The sequence below is a fragment of the Dromaius novaehollandiae genome, chromosome 10 (genome assembly GCF_036370855.1).
Source record: "Dromaius novaehollandiae isolate bDroNov1 chromosome 10, bDroNov1.hap1, whole genome shotgun sequence".
NCBI classification, from domain to species: domain Eukaryota; kingdom Metazoa; phylum Chordata; class Aves; order Casuariiformes; family Dromaiidae; genus Dromaius; species Dromaius novaehollandiae.
In genome coordinates, this window is record NC_088107.1 from 19,829,154 (window position 1) to 19,846,365 (window position 17,212).

A 17,212-nucleotide genomic window follows, 5' to 3' on the forward strand; every position below is an offset into this window, starting at 1 on the left:
CATACTGATTTCTCGGCCGCACTGGAACTGGCAAGAGGAGAAGAGAACCTTACCGCAGGATCTGAATCATCTGGAGAAGACCTGCAAGTAATCCTTACTTAAACAAAGACTCCTGAAGAGATTTTTCTTCTGTAAATATATAGGCTTGCTCTCCTCTTCCATTTTCTTTTCCAAGACGACTTCTGCAATCTCATGCTTATGGGACAGGAATTGGCTTGTGGCCACAGATTTCACACTTGGTTTCATGAGCAAAATCTAAATAGGCCTAGACTGCAAAGAATGTTGTGAGCAGCTGAGCTACAGATGCATTTTTGGGAAGGGCAGGAGAAGTAAGAATTAAAAAAAAATAAAAAATAAAAAACCCCTCTCTCTAATGTTTAGAACCTCTTAGAGATTGGAAAAGCAACTTCCTGTAAAGCGTTTAATGTTTTAAATGGTTTATCAGCTGAAATAGCAACCTTTCTAGTGTTAACGTTTCATAGTTTGAGCCACTCAACTGATAGAAAATTATAAAATATATTTAACTTGTAGAGTTGTTTTTTTTTTAAACAAGATAGAAAAAACAACTTTCCAGAAAGAATGGTAATGATATTAGCTACACATTAGTTTCCAAATGTTAAATAAACTCTCCTCTAAGAGCAAGCATCAGCAGTAACTCAGCAGTTTCATTTTATAGGGGCTTATGCAATCATCTCTGGTTTTGATCCACACAGGCACATGCCTTGCAAGCATTTCTTTAAGTGTCAAAGCCCCACGTCTCAGAGTTAAGTACCAACTAAACAACAGAATCTAAATTCATCAGAAGCAGGCATTAAATTTAATGGGATTTCAATTAGTAATGGACCAAAATCCAAGCCCTAAAATTCTCTCAAAATGTAAGCAAGTCTGCAAATCCACAGGTAGTTCTGATCTCAAAATGGTATGGACCTAAGTAAAACAAAGTTTCAATTTAAACAGCAAAATTCAATCCTGTATTTTTCCAGGTCTGAATGAGGCTAAAAATCTTTGCAAGTTCATACAGGCACATCACAGAAAATAGCAAAGAAAAGAACAAGAGTATCTAAAATTTAATTAAGAAACAAGCTAGTATAATGCTCCGTAATGACATTCATTCAGTACAAATCTTGCAGTTATTGATGGATATCGCCCTAGGACCTCAGGGCTCTGATACTTGAATTAACATGAGAATACAAAAACATTTAGTTTCTAGCTAGCTTTTGTGCTTAGCCACAAAAGGAGACATGAATACACAAGAAAACAACAGTAAGTGAGATTATGGATAATGAGCGTTATGGGCAGAGAAATAACAAATCGTGGAAGGAGAAAAGCAATTAAAAAAAGGCAGACAAACTTCCTTGTGATACAAAGGAAATGCATAGAAGAAATGCTTAAAACACAGGTGCTGAACTAACGCAGGTGTCACTGGTTCGTGGTGCTGTAAGCTATGGTCTAACCCCTTCCCTGAACATGTTTTCATTAATGTAAACATAAGAGTGAATAATTTCAGTGTGGCAGCAATCAAAGCTGTAAGTAACACTTCAAATATGAAACTCTGCAGATTTTGCAACAGGTAAGATGATACACATTATCCACACCTTGGAAACACCTTGAGAATTGTTAAGTGCACGGGGGAAAGCAAGAAAGCCATACGGAAATTAATTTACCGCACTAGAGATAAAATTGTTAGCTGCTATGTCAGTCACATTGCTCTCATAACTGATTACGTGTCCAAACAAAATTATTATGAAAAGTATTTAACATGTTTGACAGACACATACTCTGCACCATTTAAGTTATAACCCAATAGTACAGACACTAGTTATTAGCTGGAAATTATGGGATCTCAGTGGTACTGCTGCCACATGGCAAGCTTTATTTTGTTTAATTTAACAATAAACTCATTACATTAACTGAATTCAATAGAAACAGCAGGGGGAATCCTGTTAATTTAATCTTGAACATCAGAGGGCCTCTGAATGTGCTAAAAGAATGGATACAGCAGGAATTTGAGGAATGGTTTCATAAAGAGGAAAGAAGTTTCCATTTCCTCAGAATGCTCCTACTGAATTTAAAATGAGCAAGTCTGATTTGATATTAAGTGGTTTAGACATATGGTTACTGTTCTAAACAGGATACTGGGCTTGATTTGACCTGGTACAGCCGTTCTTATGTCTTTTAGTATGGATAAATCCTATATAGTAGTTGTCATAAAAGCACCATTTCTACCTACAGGCTACCATCAGCAATACCATTGCTTCTTCTTCAAATGTGGAAAGCAAGCAGTCTCGCATGCATCACGGTTCAGACGGTAGCTGGTAGTCAAAAGTGACCATAATCCTGGCCTCCTCATGGGCAAATCTGTGTTACCAGTGACAAAGTCTTTGGGTTGAAACTCAAAGGACTATTCTTAAATCACTTCAGAAGGACAGCAGCAAGCTCTACAGGTTTCCACTGTATTAAGTTGTGAACTTCTTGACTTTCTCTACCAGAAGAGCACCCTGGAGTGTTCGACTCCCCTGCCACCCCCCCCCCTTTTTTTTTTTCTTTTTTTTTCAACTGAACAACTCAAAAACCCTGCCACTCCCTGAACATCAGGTGTAGAACAAGGGATATGGGCATACCTTGCTGCATTCAGGCACTTTCTGTAAGCAGAGACGCATGAAAAACAGGTAGCTAGTAGAAATCCATATTAATAACTTATATTGGTACCTCCTCTGCTTCATATGGGTAATAACTGCCAACGCTGAATACTTGGGCTTGCACTGCCAAATCAGAAACAAAGCAGTGGGAAAGCTGCAGAGTGCCTAGGTGGAGTAGATGGGACTATGCTTTGAGATGAAGAGTAACACTGAACAACAGTGAAGGGAAGGGGATAGAAAAGAAGTCACATTCTTTGCAGCACACATGCATGCCCTGACACAAAAGCAAGAGCCGGTGTTGCTCATGATGGCGCTGTCAGCCACGGCCACCAAGAACGTATACCTGCCTGCTGCACAGCTGTAAAGACCAAGACCCAAGCAGAATCCAGATACCCATAGCCAAAACCTCCGAAGATGATGTAGGTGACCCAAAGACATTTATGTCGATGGAGGAGGACAAACTGGCAGGTTTCTGACAACCAACAGACCTGTTCAAAAGGGCCTTCTCAAAATAAAAGTTAACACACACAGCTGATGAACTGCACAAGAAGTGGCAGTTATCCTGCTGCACATGCACACAGGGTTGTGCAACAAACCAGGAACACCAGAAAGGGTTCCTTCCTGATCTCATCTGTTGTCCTTTTAGGAGAAAACTGAATTATCTTTGATAATGGATATTACCAAAGAAAGAAGACTACCTCTGCTATATCCTGGATTAACCATTAGTCTTCTAAAACATACAGTCATCACATAGATAAGCAGTTTGTTTAAAAAGTTCAGAATATTCAACCTAAGAACTTCAGTTGTGAGTCTTCATAAGTCTGTGAACTGAAGAAAGCACTTGGCAGCAGCCAATACTGACCATTCTCAGAAGGGCGAGCTTCCAGGCTTCTGGCATGGCTACGGACATCACTGCACTTAATTCTGAAAAATGGAGGAAATTTTATTCTGTGCTTTGTGGGCATATACTAATTAAGCCTCAATAAAGCCACAGAAGCCATGGTGAAAAAAGTATTATTCACATGTTTTCCAGAGGCAGAAATGAAGGCAGAGACAGGGTAAGAGCCTTTCACATAGTCATATACCAGTCTGGTCACAGAGCTGTTAACAGATGCCCAGACTCCCGAGTCCATCATCCCTTGCTCCTTTGGCATAAAACAGCACCCATCTTGGCTTCTAATTTGGTGTGGAAGACATTTTTGCAAACATGCTGTCAAATACAAAAGAGAGATGCTGGTAAGTGGGTTTTCTTCTCTGAACTACAACGACAGGCCTCCCCTATTTTGGCCCCTGGGTATAGCCAGCCTCGTTCTTCAAGTCCAGACCTGTAGACTCCTTAAGACAGACTGACCAGACTGAAATGGCTCTGATAGTCAGCGCGTAACACGATTTGAAGGAGGACAGGACAAGCAAGGTAGGAGAAGGAAAGGATGGAGGAGGAACACTGAAGCTAGGAGAGAAGTGAAACCAGAGGCCCACTCTTCAGTGGGAGAGATTTTATACTTAATATGTTCTTTTTGCATTTTGTTTTTAATTGTAAAAATCTTGAACACACACACACACACACACACACACACACACACACACACAGAAAATCCTGGTTTCACTTTGAACCAATGTATTCCCTCAGCATTATATGTCACACTGAGAAAAAATGTTTACAAAGGTTGTTTCTGTTTACAGCAGGACAAACCCCAAAATTCATAATGCTTGCAGCTGTAGGAAATTTCCCATATGCTCATGAAATCTGGATACCTTAATTCTGAGAGGGAATGACCAGACAGGACAGAAATATGCAAAACACTGGTGGTTTATGAAGGAAAAAAATATACACCTATTTATCCTTTCACATAGGAAAAGGACATGAGAAGATTCAGAAAAGTATATGTAAACAAATTAACGAGAGGGGCTCGCTCATTGCCACAAAATACCATGAAGGCCAAGAAATTAGAAGAAACTCTCAGAATTTGTACAGGTAACGAATATGCCCCCCGTTTGTGGGGACAGAAAAACTGTTTTGCTATGTATGGTCTTCGTATCTTCTTCTGAAACATCTGCAAAAGGCGCCGTCAGAGACGGATGGACCACTGACGCAATCTGATGCATCTTCACAACGTCATGCTGACTCCAAGGAGGGAGCGTGGAACACTCAGTAAGAGAAGTATGAGAAGTGCATCTCTCCTCAGCACACGCACACTGCTTTTTTACACCTGGTGTTTGATCCTGCTCCACCTTCGCACACCTGGACTCCTGCTCCACCTCCGCTGGCAATGCTGTTTGCACGCTGTCCCTCCCAAACGGAGGCAGCTCGCAGGATCCTTTGCACACGGCCATGTCCCAAGGCTCTGCGCAGCCCCGACATAGCAGGATCCTGCTTCATGGGTGTCAAAGGACAAAACGTAGACAATTTTCAAACCCTCTGCGCGTCTCACAGTCAGTCGCTTTGTAACACACAACAAAACACTCTCCCCCACACACACACTTGTGAGATTTTCTCCATTATGTAAATTACTTATTACGCACGCGCTCTTACCGACAGCACCTCTGCACCGAGAGAAGATTAATTTGCTGTTAGAAATGGAGGACATAACATCAACTAACAAGAAACAATATGAAAGCAAAATGAATTTCTACTGTTTTAACAAGCATAATGCAGGTTTTTTGCTTGCTTTTTAGAGTAAGCCTGTGACCTTTTCTCCTTCTCAAGGCTATTTGTGCTTCTGCATAATCCTGGATACCCACAAATGTCTTTACAAGCATCAGTCAGGACATTTGTTTGGAAAAGGCTTTAAAGGCAATGCAAGGAGCGAGCATAAAGCAGAGTTCCTTAAAGCCAGGTCCAAAGTGATCCTAACAAACCTGATGCGTACATCAAAGAGCAAGAAAACCCACAAGCAGATCAGCTTTGGTACTAAAAGCCTCATGCTGTTGGGCTCTGAACAACGCTCTAAGATATTTTGAGCTTCTTAATCAGGGGCTTCCTGATGAGCTGTGAAATAGTACGGGCTCAGCACTCGCCCATTACTACCAACAAAAAAAAACCCAAAACAAACCAACCCCCCAAAACACAGGACTATAGCTATAAAAAATGAACTCATGGCTAAACCACTCCCTTTGCCACAGGCTCTCCAGTCCTTTTTAGATAACGGGATAAAGTTATGATAAAATGATTACAGGGCATTTTTCAAAGCTCAAAGACCATACAAGAGTCATGAAATTAAATAACAGAATACTAAAACCTCATGAACACAGGCAGATTCAAAAGATCCCCAGTAAAAATCCCTGTTTTGATTCTCTGACTGTTCTGCCAGGGCAGAACCTGGTCACAAGTCCTCTTCGCTGAGCAGAAGTAGTGTTATGGCAGAAACATTTTTTGTACTGTTAAAGCGTGTAATCAGTAATGAAAAGCAAAATTCTTTTTATGTCAGAGTAAAGGGACACACGTCTTCCCTTTGCAGCCAGTCTGCCTCCTGGAAGCCAGTTAGTCAACACCCCTTACCCAATGGGGATTTACATTTTGATAGATTTGCTGATACGCTCTGAAAAGTAGTGGTACCAGGCCAGACCATGATGAAGAGTTTCCTAGTTTACTGATTTGCACAGCCTAAAAGCGAGGAAATAAAAGCAGGTAGATTAATAAACACATAAGCTGCAAATGCTGCTAACTCCACTCCCGCGGAAGGTTTTAAGGAGACTCTGTGTGCGCAACTGCTGCGTACCAGAGAACAAGAGAGATCGGTGGCTTTACCTTAGTGCCCAGCAGGTGCAATGAACTGACAGCTCTCTCATTTCCTGAGCTCAATTTTGTAAGTCATTTCCTTTTGATGTTAAATTTTAGAACATCTTTTAAAACACAAATTTAAATAACTAAACATGGATCAATTTGGAACATTAAATAGCTAAAAGTAGGAAACTGCTATGTAAAACCTCCCCTATTTATTTGTCTTATAAAACACTGCCTGACTGCACACCCAGACTGGAAAGTATTTTACAATGCTCTGTGCTTAAGCTGCTTTTATCGTTTCAGAGCATAAACTTAGAAGCAAAGCATTTGAGAGAGTTCTCCAGCTTTCCATTGCAGCTCTGCCATGAGCACTGCCTCGCAAGGTCTACAGCCACGTTCATCAGCACCTCTCACAGATCCGCATGGGGATAGACTGTTGTCTGAATACCGCAAATTTAATCATTCACCCAATATTAAGTGCACATCAGACCGCATTACAGACACTACACTAAATATTTGTGGACACTTACTAGACAAGCCATCAGTTAGAGGCCAAAAGGTGAGATTAACTATTTTGGAAAAATGCAGTTCTCTCTGTTTAAATGAGTATCAGTCAAGCAGCCCCATTATGAAACAATAACTGCATTTCCAAGCAATCTGTACTTTTTTATGAAATGAATACAAACAAACCCATCAATTTTGCTGTTTAATCACCTCCTGTGATTCCAAAGTAATGCCTTTTAAAAAGTTAGTAACGCTTAAAACACGCACTAACAGAACGCACACCACCATGTTTCCAAGACTTGGGAGCACACATGCTGCAACACCAATGTGTGCTTCTTTCTTCACTATTAAGTGCCAAAGGCTGTTTAGTGGTAAAAATAAGTAAAACCCACTAATAACTAGATTGCAATAGGACCAGTGTTTTACAGTCACAGAGGGACATATGCCATTGAAAGATGCTATAGGTCACTTGTAACAATTGCAAAGAAGAAAATCATATTTCCTTACGTACTAGTGAAGGCGGCTGGCAAATACACAAGTGCTAATATTTCCCACTTTCGACAGAAAGCACCAACCCAGTGAACCAAAACCTGCTCAGTTTTCAGAAAACATTCAGCGACGTTTCGTCACTCAGCTTAGAGCCGCAGACAAACCAGTCCGGACGGGGGCCCTGGCAGTCAGCCAGCCCAGCCCCTGCCAGCTTCGGGGCCAGCTCACGCGTGGGTCAGGCTGCTCGGGGCCATGCCCCGGGGCTACAAACAGCTCCAGCAGCATGACCGTCCCTAACCTCTCTGGGTAACCTGCTCCGGGCCTGACCACACGCGTGGCCAGCGGGAATTTCCCTCGCTGCAAGCGGGGGCTGCTGCCTCTCGTCCTTTCGCTGTGTGCGTCTGAGAAAAGCCTGGCTCTGTCTTCGCTATAACCCCCTTTAGAAAGCTGAAGGGTGCAGCTGGATCCCCCCCGGCTCTTGGCTGGGTGCCGCCGGGGCCCTCCGCCGGGCTCACCCCCGTTCGCGGATCCCTATCGGAGGCACTGCTGTCAGAAGCGCGCACAGTACCTACTCCAGAGTCAGCCTCATGAGTGCTGCACAGAGGGAAATAACTACTCCCCTGCCTCGCAGCTCAGGATGTCGCCGGCCCCCATCCCCACAAGCACGGGCTGCTGATGGTTCAGCCTGTCTGCCGGGAGCCCGAGGGCCTCCTCAGGAAAGCTGCTCCCCGGCCGGCTGCAGTCCGCCTAACCGCTGCTTCAGTTATTCCATGGCAGCTGCAGGACGTGGCACTGGTCTTCGGACAGCTTCACGTAGAACAAGAGGGACCATCTCGAGATACCAAACACCTTGCGGCCAGGCTGTTTAGCTGAGATGTGCAGGGTCCAGCCTCAGAGCCTCACACCGACCAATTCAGACCAAGACGTCGTGTCGTATCTAGGTCTCTCGCAGCAGAAGCGGCTGCCCTAGCCTCCAGCTGGGGAGAGAGCACCCCTTCTTCACTCAGGTGTGTGTGTGGGGGGGCACCTTAGCGTGTCTTTTAAAAAAAGATCTACCCCAAAGTCCCCCAAGTTATCCTTTTGGCTATATATCCCTCGCCAGACTCACCGCAGGATTTCCGAATGCGGACGCCCCACCTACCAGCAGTGGGGAAGTTATGTCCTCTGTCCGCTGGTTTCACAGCACAGCTGAGGCTGCGAGGGCCTCTGGTCCTCGCCCTTATGCTCTGCCTTCACACAGAACGACTTTAAAAGATCTTTTAATTTTGTCTAATACAGAGTAGTGAAAATTTTGAAATCTTCAGAAGGCTTCTGGAACAGCCCCATCCTCTCTTCCAGGGAATTCACCACTAGTCCTTAAATCATGTACCAAAGTCTAAGCTTTCATTTAAAATGCTTTATACTTCTAACCTCCCAATCACATTGCAGCACTAAAAAAGTGTAAACTCATACACGTCACCCGCGTCTGCCAACGGTCTACAGCAATATTTGCACACCACGAACTAATCGCCACCCTTGAGGATCAACTTTAGCAGCCCCCGGAAATCAACGTAAATGCCAGCGTGCCCAGTTTGTTACAGCTGACGTCAACGGCCACAGCTAACTCACGTTAGCCGGCAGCCCCACGGCCGCTCACGCCGCGCCGGCTGAGAAACCCCCCAGCGATTCTGCCCCCCTGGCACGGGCGAGGCGAGAGATGGAGAGAGACAGAGCCAGGGCGCAGCAGAGCCTGCGCGAGAACGAGTGTGAGAGAGCGAGCAAGGGAAAGAGGGCAAGAAATCCCCAAACCACTCCTGTCCTTCCTGACAGATTTGACAGTGCAGTTAAGCTTTGTTAGAACAAAAGAGCCGCACAATCAGAATAAATTCTAGTAATTATATATAGGGCGTTCTGGGTTGGATTCAGGTCTCACTTGTTTTCAGTATCATTTTATTGTGGAAGGATCCCCTCCCCCTCCTTTCTTTGTGCTTAACCTGAAAGATTTTCGTTAGTAAAACACTATTTTTTAATGCTGTATTTTCTGCGTTCTTTTTTTATATTTTAGTTTTTCATAATTTAAGACAAGTGCAAGATCTATAATCACCCTCTGGCTTTTTAAACCCTCATGTAATAGGTGATAAGCAACATATTAACTATCATTCATCCAAAGAACTAAAATGTCCATCTGTAAATATAAGAGCAGAAGTGTTACCTCAGAGGAGGACTCTCCAAGCTGGGAACACTTCAGAGTTCAAGGATTGGAAACTAAGCTCATATTTTAGTAGCATGAAATTCATTTTCAGAACTTATTTTTACAGAATTCATATGGTGTAAAACACACTTACGGAGAAGCTGCTCTGCTCTGAAAGCCTTTTGTCTGAAAAGGGCCCCTATGGAAAAAGCTCTTTGATTGCCTTGGATGAGATGATGTTATTAAAAAAAAAAAAAAAAAAGTGTCAGGAAGCGCAAAGTTAATATAGAATCAAATTACTTAAACACAATGCCATGATTTTTCTCTTTCTTCAGTCGTGAAATCAGCTGTTTTCAGGCAAGCTGTTCCACAGCCACAAAAAGACCATCAGAGATGCAGGAGGTCAGCTGAGCCCCTCGACGGCGCGCTGGCCTCGACCCGCGAGGGCAAGGCGAGGGAGGCCTGCCGACCCCGCGCGGGCACCGCGTAGGCCTTGCATAGCCTCCAGAGCAGCAGCGCAGCGCAGAGGAGGCGGCACGAGGGAATCCGCAGTTCTGAGCAGGCCCAAACCCCTGACTCGTCTGCAGCATTTCTTTATCTCACTGCAAGTTTTACTCACGCATGCTTGGTGAGATGCAACATTCAAGAATTAGCGTTTCTAAATCATTGATAATCCGAAGTATTTTTGTCTACACCATCACAATTAACACAAAATCTGTTTGATTTTATAACGCATTGTATAGACAGCATTGTAGTTGATTCAGCTATATGGGAAACATGGCGACCTCCATCCCCAGTTAGTTATACAGTATCATAGTGTTTAATCCAGGATTACCAGCTCCAGTTCACAGAACTGCATCGTCTGGCGTACACAGTGCTGTACTGGCACAGCTGATTGCACACTGCTGTAGAAACAGTGTACTAGTTTATAACTTCTCAGATGAGTTCAATTGGGCTCATTTTTTAGAGGAGACATAACCTCAAAGAAACTAGTGACATAACATTTAAGAAGTTGCATAATTTGGAACACCTTTTCATCTAACTGGGAATACTGCAGAAAAAGGGATGATTCACTCCATTCCTGAACCAACAGAGGAACATATGATTCTGCAGGGCACCTGACCAAGACAATGGAAAAAACGCCAGTTAACTTCAATATTGCAAAATCAAATCCTTAATTCATCAGATCGCCAACCTGCAACACCTCAGCTCTGTCTGTGATGTCTACACAGACAAAAGCAGTCAGATAAATAAATGCAAAGAAGTCAAATTATTTGTCTGCAGATCAGAGATTGTAGATTTTATTCATCCTTCTTAATTTTCCCTATTACTTAACTGCCAAGACATAAATTAACATTTGACTCTGCTGGTTTGTGCAACTCATTGGGAGTACGAAAGTCAAACTTCTCGTTTCCATCTCTGACAGAATCAGACGTGAAGTCTGTCTAAACAGAATACGCCTCTGCATGATCTCTACTAGCCTACTCACTAGCTGAGTCCAAGCTCCTTTCATGCCTTTTTAATGAAAGTCTGAAAAGGTTCTGACAATCATAAAATGAAAAATGTTGATCCCCTAAGCAAAAAAATGCAGACTGAGTTTTGCTGAGTAAAATATAGGCAATTCTGCTGGCATGGTCTTTAAATTGACTATTCACGATGTAAATCCGCCTCTCTTGGACTGAATGCTTGGCATAAATGTCAGGAAAAGATTCTTCGACTTTAAGGTAACTTACTTTCTTTCGCCGACTTACTGTCATTTTCAGATTCTTTTCCTGATTTGAGATAAATTGAACAACGAAGCACTGTTCCAGGGAAATACCAAAAAGACCTCAGGATTTTCCATCATTGTCCGTTAGCAGCACTTTCAAAAGCAAATTGGTCCAACAACAATCTTTTTACACGTCAAAGCTAAAATCCAGTAACATCAGACCTTTTCAGAGATTTTTTTTCCTTCTTCTTTCTCAAGCTGTTATTTAAGTTCAGAGTGACACGAGCTGAATCTCCAGAACAGCAAGCCATGTGGAGGCAACCTGACTGGCCTTCGGACCCGCAGCAGACCAAATACGCTCGAACTTTGCAGTAAGTTTTGGTGAATATCTGCAGTTTGACACAGGCCCACACATACAGGTCCTAGTTACAGCAGCAGCTGTAATCCTTTAAGCTGCTCTTGCTCACTGGTTTGTGGGATAAATACCCTAACCAACTTACAATACTAAAAAAGAAATCCACATTTCTCGAGACTGCTTGACAAAGAACACGGCAGGCACTGTACAAGCCCATATATTTTGTATGCTTATTCACAATATTGACTGTCAATGGTACTTGCTTAAAATGATGATTGCACACAGCATGGCTAACTTTTAAATGCAAATTGTATGCAAATATATGCAATGCCATCTTTAATGCAGATGTAGCAAAAAGTATTAAGATATGCAGGGCCTAATTAGGTCCTACATCAAAAACTATATATAAAACTTGACTCCAAACTCTCAGCAAAACAAATTTGAGCTAGAAATCCCAGAGTACACTTCCAGGGAAGGCCGGGGCAGTAATTCTTTCCCTGTGACTTCTGAAAACTGAGGAACGCAACATACTCAAATGAACGATTCCTTCTTTCTCTCTCCAGACGAAGCACCTTCCTCCGAGGGGGCTGCAGACAGAACGGCGTGGCCGTTCCATTATCTTCCATTTCTTAAGATTCAGAAAGATGGAAAAAACCCTTCATTTGGTATCTGGACAACACATGAAAGTCAGGAGCAGGGACGCAAAAATGCCTGGGCAATGCAAGGCTCAGGCTAAACAGAAAGAAAAACCGGGCTTATCTTTTCCAAGCAAGGGGCTGCTCCGTTGTGGCCCAGCCAGGGGGACTTCACTGCATCCTTTGGAACAGAAGAGCACTTGTACGTAGCAGAATCCAGAGACAATAATCAGCCCTGGGGACTTGCATTACTAACACACTGAAATAAATGAAACAGTTGACAGCCTACAGTCATTAATCAGGTCTGTAACACTGAACGGGCTTCCCCCCCCATTCTTTGCCATCAAAGAGAGAATAAACTTTGGTGTGTGACTTGGTGAACTCCACCGACAGTGGGAACTGCCTTAGAGCCTGTATATGAACCACAATTTTAAAAAAGTAAATAATAATAAAAAAATCCATCTTTCATTGGGCCAAATTTAAAGCTGAGTAAGAGTGAAACTTAATCCAAAAAGCAAACCAGTTTGAGCATCAACTTGAACTGAGGACAGACCTAGTATTGGAGAGACCAGAGAAAAACCTGGCCACATCCTGTGCTTGGAAGGAAGCAATTTGAGCTCTAGTTGCTCATAAGCAGCTGTGCAAGAGAAACCAGACCTGCTCCACCCTCAAAAGGTACTTGGAGAAAAGGACACACAGCTCTCCACTAAATGCACATCTCCTTTTTAGGAAGGAGCGAATACCTTCCCTTCCTGCCTCAGGACCCAGAACTCCAGTGATGGTCCTTGGCCAATTGAAAGCCAAGAGTTTCCTCATCCCACTCTCCACCCTCCGTCTCCTCTTTCCCAACGCGCACCTGGAATTCTCCTTCGGCTGCGCGGCCGCCCCCCCCCCCCCCCCGACAGCTGGCCACGAATACGCCCCTTCCCAAGCCACAGAGCAGGGCTGCAGTGATTGGGATGTTCACGCGGGCTGTAGAAACCTGCAGGGAATTTGGTGCCGACTGCTCCCTCTCTTCAGCGACAGGCCAATTTCTTTGAGGAAAAATGCTGCAGATTGCTCACTGTGAAATACAAAGGCTGCCTTTAGTTTTTTTCCATTTCTCTCTCTGTATTTCCCTTATATCTATTTTTCCAGCATTATGAGAAAAAAAATCTGAGTCACCACGTCAGCCCGGTCCAAGCCAGACATAACATCCTGCATATGCTGCCCAGGGTGTTATAAAAAAATGCCTTTCCTTTCTCTCCCCCTCACCCTCGTGGCAAGGCCCGCTGCCCACGAGCCAGCGGGGCTCTCCAGCCGGCTGCAGCTCCCCGGCTCGAGCCCTCCCGCCCAGGCAGACGCGCTCGGCTGCTCCGAGAGCGGCAGGGGCCTAGCACACGTATTTTTCCATCTTCCAAAAAACCAGGTGCGTGGGGGTAACACTGGTCACAGCTTGATTTTTCCCACCTTCAAAGACACCAGCGAATACTCTGCGGCACCGCACTCCCAGCCGCGGGGTCGAGCAGCGCGCGGCGACGCACCGTGCCACAGACAAAAGGGCATCTCGAGTGAACGCCAGTCCAGAGATCCCAAGAAACTACCTCAAGAACGTAAAGCAAAGCAAACCTGGCCAAGCCTTCATTTCGCGGGAGCACGGAAGCAGCAGAGGCGAGACTCGGGCCGCAGAGCTCCGGAGCGGCGGTCGCTGGCCCGGGGGCAGCCGGCAGCCCCCCGGCCGGGCCACCGCGAGCCCGCGCTGCCGTTCCCCCCGCTTTCCGGCACCGCAGCAACGTCCTGCGCCTCGTATTTGAATTAACCAGGCCCAGAGGATAAGCCTTTCAAATTAAGTACATTCCTACAGGATTTCAGGCTCATTGTGTATGCACCAAGGAAACATAACATCCTAAAAATAATACATATACAGAAAGGAACACATTTTCCAGGCACATTAAAGTGGAATAGGAATTATAAGCAAGCTCATAGGGAAAGACACCAGATCACATGCAAAATGGAGCTGTTAATAGCATCATTCTTTGCAAGCTACCACAGTTATCAGCCACTTAATTTTACCCACTGACACCACCCGTCATAGCTGAAATTGTCCACTTTTGCTTCCCCCCCCCCCAGTGAACTGTACAGCTCCGGGTTTTACACAGCTCTAGCTAACAGCTGTATAGATTACTAATCATCAGCTAGGGCTCAATTTATATTCCTTTCAGTATACATTACTTCATGTTTGCTGTTCAGGTATGTATCTCACCAAGTGGCAATCATTAGATGACAATATTCAGAATATTTTAAAGCTTTATGAGTGATTTCATTCATGTCAATACCAGAAGTTTATCTGTACCAGATTGCGTTAAAATCTTAAGACCGAAGAACCGTCACATTAAAAACAGTCAAATATTAGACTATTGTTCAGTAGCGATGCAGAACACTACAGTAAATGCAAAACCAGTTTGGTTTAGAATATTAATGCAAAAACTTTAGCATTATTTTTGTGCGGGTTTAGCCTTTTAGGTACAGATTCACATGGTCCCTATATTTCAAATTACTAAATATGACAGAATATTTAAGGGCTTTGAACATTAAGCCCAATGAAAAATTCAAAATCCCTGACTGGAATTAGTAATTTAGCCCCAAGCTAAGCAGAGATGTTATTCCAGTGGAACCAAAGTCTTCCAGTTGGCCCTCAGCTTAATTTCACTGATTAAAAAAAATAATTAATACAAGTCAGTTTGCTTTGCTACAGTCCCTTTACAAGCCGAGCTGAAACTGGTATGGAGGAACAGTCTGAAGCAAACACATCTTGAACATCCTAGGAGCACTTGCTCCTCTCGGCTGCTGCGTTAACTTAGGCCTGGCTCTAACCCTTGGAGTCCGCACTTCCCCGGGGGGCGGCTATGGGAGGGCCTCAGTGGTCGAAGCGCTCATTTGGAGGGATGAGGGTGCTACTCCCGGCCCTGCCGGGATCCACTGCCTCTTTAATTTAAGCAAGTTACTTCCTCCAAAATGTTATAATTTGGGAGTTTGGCACTAAAAATGGTAGACTAATTTTCAGAGGCTTGAGACGACGGAGGAGACACAGTCAAATCATCACAAGCTGAGAACAAAATTGAGATCTCTTGTTTTGGGGCTCGGCTTGTTTCTCTGTGCTCCTTGAAAGCATTGAAATGCATCACATTAATGGGAGCAGTTCATACGCTAATACAGATAGTTACTAAATAAATTAAATAACAGCAGTGCAGCATTATAATGTAAATAGGGGAAAACAGGGCAACTCTGTCCCCACCAAGCGTAGCCAACCTCTTCCAGACTAGGGACCCCAGGGCGCGGGTCACCTCAGCCAGCCGGCGCTGGAGCGGCGCTGCGGGGAGGGGGCACCGGGCCGGCGCCTCGGGGCTCAGCGCCAGCAGCCTGCCCCGGCCCGGCCCCCGCCAGCTGCTTCCCGCCCCCGAGGTGGGCAGCCCCACGGGACGGCCCCGCTCCACGGCATCCATCGGGAGCACGTGGAAACCAAGAGCATGCGCTGGGGAGATCCGCGGAAAGAAGAGCAGGGTCCCTAGCAGGCAGAACTTCTTCTCTGAACGTATTCAGCCCCGCTCGCCCGCAGGGCCAGACCCAGCGCTCAGGACACGCACGGATCCTTCTAGGAGACCCTGGAGTTTACCCCCAGCGGCACGCAATGCAGTGCAGCCTGCTCACGCTGGGGCCGTTCATGTGCGAGTAAAGTCTCTCTAACCACAGTTAACAATCAGCATTTTTGTATTTCTCTCAAGAATTAAACATCTGGAAAAAATATTTCTAAGCTTCAGTACCGGGTCTGATTGGGCTGTTTCTAAGCTTTGGCCAGAAGAACCACGCCTGCACTACCAGAGAGCCGCAGCAAGGGGCTCAACAGCTGACTAGCTGCCTGGAAAGTTTCCTCTTTACCCTTAAAAGCAGTGGCCTTTCTTCAAGGGAGACGTACAAAACCCACGGTTTTCCAGGTAGGACACAGGCCCGCAGATTCCATGCGCCTCTTGGCCAGGAAGAGTTGTTAATTAAAGGAGTAATCGGTGAAACACGCTTTGGTGATACTGCAGAATCCAGACCAGAATCTCTGCAGTACCTCCTACACAGCCACTTGTGCATAACCCTTTATAGATAATCAAACTAGCAAAAATAATTTTTTAAAAAAAGAAAAGAATCTAAAGCAAGTACTGTAGCAACACCCAGGAGTCAGATACAAAGACACTTTCAGCTATTCTGTGTATGTAGCTTGGCAGGACTGAACATGTGAATAGGCCACAGAGGCATTTAATACAGTCTGCATCTTGCAAGCCTTAGACCAACAGTGACTGCCGCCTTCCCCCAAAGGACTCGATGCCCTTGAAATCCAGGCAAAGCCCCATTCGCACATTCACTACCTACTACAGCATCGGCTACAGCGGGGCCCCCGCCACGCTCCCCAGAAGCCTGAAGAAAGAGATTCAAATAGCGGTGCTCCAGCATTAGGTCCTTTCCACGAGCAGCCGCGTAACGCCGTACAACAGTTCCCACGTTTCCGCTCCAAGATGGGGAGAAAAGGGCTCTGGGACAAGACAAGGACGGAGTATAACACAAATCGAGCGCTGGGACATTTCCTGCAGCTTGCATGTGAGCGCTAGGGACATCTCACCACGCGCAAATAAATAAATCCAAACTACAGACAGCGGGACATAAGCCTGCGATCAAGGCCTTGCCATCAGCCCATTCAGGTCTGGGTGCTGAGCCCTCCTGGCACACGCTGGAAACACGGAGGTCCCTCACACGAGGGGCGCTTGCCCTTGGCAGTCAGAGCTCATGAGCGACTGATCGGAGCTACCGCGCGCTCGTGGGCCGCCGCGGCTCTTTCTGAGCCGAGCCAACCTCGCCTGCTCTGCGGCGAAGCGCAGCGTCCCCGCGAACGCCAAACTGCAGCGACGCAGCGCAGCGCACAGCTCCTGCGCTCGCGTACCCCGGCTGCGAGGCAGCCCGCTGCTTCT

At 45.2% G+C, this 17,212-nt stretch overlaps 1 protein-coding gene across 2 annotated transcripts in view; it reads right to left on the reverse strand.

Moving 5' to 3' along the window:
* The window catches only part of RORA (RAR related orphan receptor A), a 396,655-nt gene that overhangs the window by 269,031 nt on the left and 110,412 nt on the right, over nucleotides 1–17,212 (reverse strand). The window lies entirely within an intron of this gene.